Raw genomic sequence first — 6,339 nt, 5'->3', positions numbered from 1 at the left:
CCCGGTACACCCCCCACCTTCAATTTAATAGGAAGAGTGAGCTGAGGCTTTCTGGAATCTAGACTAACAATGAGGAACAAATAATGTACTATTCAGTGCAAGGAGTGATTTTCAGCTCATTTTTAAGCGTTCGGACAGTTCATGTTTGCAACTATTGGTAAGAGATGAAAATATTCAAATTTCAGTGAAAGTTTTTACCAAATGAAAAATGTTTTTATGTTTTGATGATAATTCTTCTCATTTCGATTAAATGGTAAGCTCGACTGTAAGGTTTGTAGTAGTGCACTGCACTTCCTTGAGATGATGATGTTTCAAAGTGAAAACAATAACAGATTATTTTAACACTAGAAAACCGCAAATTCTTTTGTATTTATATTTTTAAAATTATTTTACAAAATTTGTTACAATTATTTTTACTCTTATTATTTCTGATCACGTTGTGAAGACTCATGTTCTATTTTATTTGTTAAGGCCCGGTTGTCCATTCCAAAAATCAGACCAGACACTCTTGCTCATTTTTCCCTTTCATAAATAATTCCTCTGTTGTCAATAAAGGAATTTATGCAAATTAAATTAATAAGCCCCAATAAGAATATCCAACCGTTTTTGGTTGAATGTTAATCCCATCTTTCTTGGTTGAAAATTTACTTTTTTGTTCGAAATTCATCTTTTTGGATATAAAAGTCAACTTTTTTCTGAAACATTCGACTTTTTAACTTGGAAATTCAACTATTCTGTTGAAAATGCAACTGTTTTTCTTGAAAGTTATATTATTTATTTGTATATGCTACAGTTTAGTTAAAAATGATCTTTTTTTTGTTGAAAATTCAACTGTCTTCTACAAAATTCGTCTTCTTGGCTTAAAAATTCAACTATTTCGTTGAAAGTTTAACTGTTTTTTATTTGAATTCAATTATTCCACTGAAAATAATTTTTGTTTAATTCATCTTTCTTGGTTAAAAATGATCTTCGGTGAAAATTCAAATTTTCGGATTGATACTTAAACTTTCTAAAAAGTCCATCTTTTTATTTTGTCGCTTCAAAATTAAATTATTTAGTTGTTTATGCAACTGTTTAATTGAAAATTTGCTGAAAATTTATTTTGCTTTTGGATGTAGAGTATTATTTAAACAAATATTTATAATATATATTTGTTTAAATACTTATTTTGTATGATATGGCTCACTACATGTAGGTAGCTCGCTATCAGGGTCATTACCCTATCTACATTAATTCCATTTGGAACAATTTATTTCTATATTTTCGAAACAAAAATCAGCCTATTTTGAGAATACTGTGGACTGTAAAGTCTCTCAAATGCTTTGTGAAAGATTCGAAATCATTCGAATTGACCTTTAAAGAACTTTTTTTCTTCAAAGTGGAGGAGGAAATTGTCCGAGACACGTGCCTTCACATCGTGACGCAAAACTTCAACGAATGCGTTTCACGACCTGTTTTCGTTGCGCTGAATTGCGAGGCATCAAATTCCAAGAGAAAAGGTAATTCTAGAGAGAACTGGTGGTTTCGGATCGATTGAATATTCGAAATGGTTTGCGAAATTCCCGGAACGCAAAATTGTATCAGTTGCGCAATGCTTTGTAATTTGAGACAGTGGGACGAAATAAATTGAATGGTTACGTCGGGTGATTGTGAATGATGAATTGTACGAGTGAGAAAGTGTGGGATGAATGGATTAATATTGTGGGGAATTTTCTTGGAATCTTTCAATTTGGGAGATTTTGATTTAGGCTACGTTCACAAACAATTTCAACCTGGATTTTCCAGATAGTCATTTTTTAAGCACTCATCAATTATATAATTTATTATAATTATTTGATATAAAAGAATGGTTTATAAGCAGAATAAAACTATTTCAGAATTAAATTTAAAAAGTTCAAATTTATTGATTTATTTCAACCAAAAAAGATGATTTTTCTAAAGCAAAATATTAATTTTTTAAACAAAAAGAATAATTTTCAACAAAATAGTTTAAGTTTCAATAAAAAAAATGACTTTTTAACAAAAGAGTTAAAATTTCAACCAAATTGTTAAATTTTTAATCTGCAAAGATAAATTTTTTAAACATTATCTGAATTCTCCATTCAAAAGGACGAATTTAAGGTATAAATACACGAATGCTCAACAAAATAGTTGAATTTAAGACAAAAAATGACTATTTACTAAAATACTTAAATTTTAAACAAAATAATTACATTTTAACAAAATATTTTAATTTTTTACCAATTACCTAAATTTTCTACTTAAGTAGCTATAAATTTCCAAGCAAAAATTAAATAGTTAAATTTTCACTTTAAAAAATTAATTTTCAAGCAAAAAATAGCATTATTTTCAAAAAAGATTAAACTTCTAATGAAACCAAGATATTTTATAACGGGCAGTTTTACCAAAATGGGCAGTTCTAAAAGTCACTTGGAAGATGAGGAAAAAAAAGAGAGAGAGATCGAAATGAGCCTGATTACGAGATCTTGGATCTTTTTTTTTAGAAATCGTATACTGTTAGGTCAGGGAGTTCCAAAAAATCCTTAGAATATGCTCTGAATGAAACAGATTAAATTTTTAAAGCGAAAAGATGAATTTTCAAAAAAAAAAAATGGTCGAATTTTCAACCATGGGAGATTTGTGTTGATTTTTCAACACCGAAATATAAATTTACAAAAAGAGAAGTTAATTTCCAACCAAAATAGTTGAATTTTCAGCCATGAAAGATTTCTCTTTAATTTTCGACACCTAAGTATAAATTGTCAGCAAAAAGTTACTATTCTACCAAAAAGGATGGTCTTTAAACAAAATAGTTGAATTTTTAACCAAGAAATTGCACAAAAAAAAGGAAATACAGTGAAACTCCAAAATAGAACTCCCCGATATAGTCGTTCCGAGAATTAATGTCGCGCCACAGGTAGATGTAAAAGGAACTACTCCCAAAACCGGCACAGTACCGGGGTTTCGCTGTATATAGAAATAGAAATCCAAGGCAAATAAATTGCTCAATATTTAACAGCTTTCAAATGTATTATTTTTGACATTAATTTAAACCACCTTTTATCGAAAACCCCTCAATTTTCAAGGATTTTTTTTTGTCAAAATCTCTTACTTTTGATGACCAATAAAACTTGCTCAACTTCATTTTCGCAACGACAATTTCCTTAATGAGTTGAAAAAATCCGAACTCTATAAGACATTAAATTGTATGCATTCAAATTTCCATTTTAGTCACTGCTTTTCGCGATTCCCTCTAGGCTGCAAAGCTCTCTCGGGCTTAATACATCAGACGCAAAAAATCAGTCCATTAAAATCTCGAAGGTGCGCCGTTATAATTATTCCACCCAGGATTCCTCTCAACAAATCAAGTACAGCTTTGTTTTCGTCAGATGTGCACCGTTCATATGCACCTGCAAATACATTCGCGATTGTCTGCTCGTAGGCGTGCTATCGTGAATATGCAAATTTTTCTCGTTTTACGTCGAAGCACTTGATTGAAGAAGAAAAAAATACTTGTACTGCCGTACTTTTGAAGAGAGGCTCTATCTGCATTGGTAATCGACGGGAGATATTGAAGAAAATGTGTTTTTGCATCTTTGGGACCGCCCATAAAGCAGAGATGTGCAGTCGTTCATTCGAAGTTTGAATACAAATTTAGATACGCTTGCAACATTGGGTTTTTAGAAATAGAAAAAAAATATAACTGTAACAAACCGGCTTTCGAATGTCGAAGATTCGATAACCATATTTATTAAATTCGATTTAAAACACTTCAAGTCTATCAAAGAAGACGAATTTAAAAAAAAAAATACACGAATTTCCACTAAAAAAGGATAAATTTACGACAACAAAAAATCCGCCCGCTTTGCGGGCACATTCTCAAAGCGCGCTTCACTCGCTAGTTTGAGCGCACCTAGGGCGCGCAACTATTGGTTCTCGCGCTCCGCGCTCGGACTTTGCATTACCCTCCACATTTGTGCACAGACCACTATGCGCAATTTTCTACATTCTATGTTAAAAAATATTATATCAAATGTCTTACCATTTTTTTGTGTACCTTGGTCTGGTGCTGCTTATTCTGATATTGCAAAATAATGATCACATTTTATTTTTTCTGATCCTAATAGGGCCCTGCTGTAGTTGTTTAATCATTTTCCCTTTTCTTAAGTGAAGCTGAACACTTTTTTTTTAATTTGTCATTAAAGAAGGTTCTCAAAGTACCTACGGCCTTGACGATTACATTCTCATTGCGATAATCGCGCTTCGCGCTTAACAGATAGGTTATACAGACTCTAATTTTTTAAAATTTGGGCTAATCAAAAAATTCGGCTAGAATAGTTTTGAAATATATATGGTATCTTGTGAAAATTTTGAATGAAATTTGTGGATCTAAAAAAAATTAAATTTTTCTATTTTTTGAAAATTTAAAAAATTTTGAAAAGTATATAACTTTTATAATTTTTATAAAAATTAAAAATTTTATTTGGATAATTTGCAAGTCTTTTACCTATCTATAAGAAACTTTGACAAAAATTTTGGTTCGAAATATCTGATTAACGAACGTAGCCTTCATTTTGGGTAACTTCAGAAGTGTATTAAATGCGGACTCGATTGGACAAATCCTTCAAAAGTTAGCGTGGCTACAAAATTCAGGTAACCATACATACAGACAGACAGAGATGAAATTTTATGATTTTCGGATTCTGCGAGTGCCGAACCGTAAAGATCCGTTAAAAAACAGAGATCGAAAATTTGGTCGATTACATTACATTCTCAGAAACGGGAATGTAAAATGAAAAAGTTAGATTTTCAGTCGAAAAGATTAATTGTCAAAAAAAAGAAAAATTTTCAACATAATACATATGAAATTTACATTAAAAAGGATAAATTTTCAGTTAACAAAATTAATTTTTCAACCAAAAAAATGAATTTTTAACTGAAACGGTGGATTATTCAATCGGATTGGCAACAGTTTCAGGTAAAAAATTATTTTTCAAACAAATAAAGTGCTGACACAAAATAATTAAGGTTTAAAAAAAATAGATACATCTTTCACTAAAAACATGAATCTTCAACAAAAAAAGTGAATTTTTAACAAAGGAGCTCATTTTTCAACTAAGTACTTATATTTTAAAACAAAAATATGAGTTCTAGACGAAAAATGTAATAGTTATCTGAACAACAAAAAATTATAATTTTAAACTAAAATGATGAATCTTCAACTGGAATAGTTGAATATTAAACCTAAAGGAATAATTTTTAACTAAAATGATGAATCTTTAACTGCTATAGTTGAATGTTTAACCCAAAGGATTGATTTTTTAACAAAAAAAAAAAAAAAAAATACGAATTTTTAACAAAATAAATGAGTTTTCTACTAAAAAAAGAACAATACATTTTCAATTAAAAGTGGAGTTGTTTAATTAACATTTTGAAAATTAATTTCGAACAAAGGGACGTATGTTTTAATTCATGAATTCTCAATTATAAAACTTAAATTTTCAACCAAAAATTGAACACAAAGTAAAATTTTTAGTTGAAAACAATTTTTTTTAGCCAAATATTTCAATTTTTAAGAAACAAAAAAACATTTTTCAATTAAAATGATGATTCATCAATCAAATACTTGCATTTTAACAAACAAAAAAAAATATTTTTTAACAAAGCAGTTTCACTTACAACCAATAAGTTGAATTTACAAATAAGAGGATGAATTTTTAACCACGAAGTTTAATTTTCTAATACATGAATTTGTAACTAAAAAATCTCAATTTTCGACAAAAAAGATTTTAATTTTAAATCAACCAACAGTTGGATGCATTCAAAAAACACGAATTTTCAACGAAGAACGATTTTTTATTTAAAATTGAAAAAAATTCAACCAAACACTGAATTTTCAAGCAGAGATTAAATTTTAACCAAAAATATACACAGAAAAAAAATTCTTGAGGCGAACGAGTGAATAGAGAATATATTAAACTTAAAGAAAGTGTACGCTTGGATTAGGTAAAACGTTTAGTTAGAAGAGTTACACATTTAGTTACTTTATGTAAATTGTTCTCGTAAATCAGGAATTTAGGCAAAATTGCTAAGTTGGAAAGTTTATTATTTTCGACAGATTATGTATAATTGTATTATGTTCAGATTAGAAAAAAATTTAGTTGTTATAGAAATATATTAACTTACAGTAGCCAATTTTTCGTCTGGTATCGCGAAAGTGAATTTCCCTGAAATCCATGTAATGCATTTGAAGGTCAAGTTTGTTGTTTTTATCGCGTTTCTTGATATTTCAATATAGTTATCGCCTACAATCGAAACAAATGTAAATTATTATTACTG

The 6,339-nt window shown here is 29.1% G+C and overlaps 1 protein-coding gene across 2 annotated transcripts in view; it reads right to left on the bottom strand.

The window, feature by feature from the left end:
• Positions 1–6,339, bottom strand: part of LOC117167233 (transcription factor HIVEP3-like) — a 48,305-nt gene that overhangs the window by 37,062 nt on the left and 4,904 nt on the right. The gene's annotated exons all lie outside the window — the stretch shown is intronic.

Source organism: Belonocnema kinseyi, chromosome 2, assembly GCF_010883055.1.
Source record: "Belonocnema kinseyi isolate 2016_QV_RU_SX_M_011 chromosome 2, B_treatae_v1, whole genome shotgun sequence".
NCBI lineage: Eukaryota > Metazoa > Arthropoda > Insecta > Hymenoptera > Cynipidae > Belonocnema > Belonocnema kinseyi.
The sequence above is the reverse complement of the archived record's forward strand: the minus strand, read 5'-3'. Positions and strand labels throughout refer to the sequence as shown.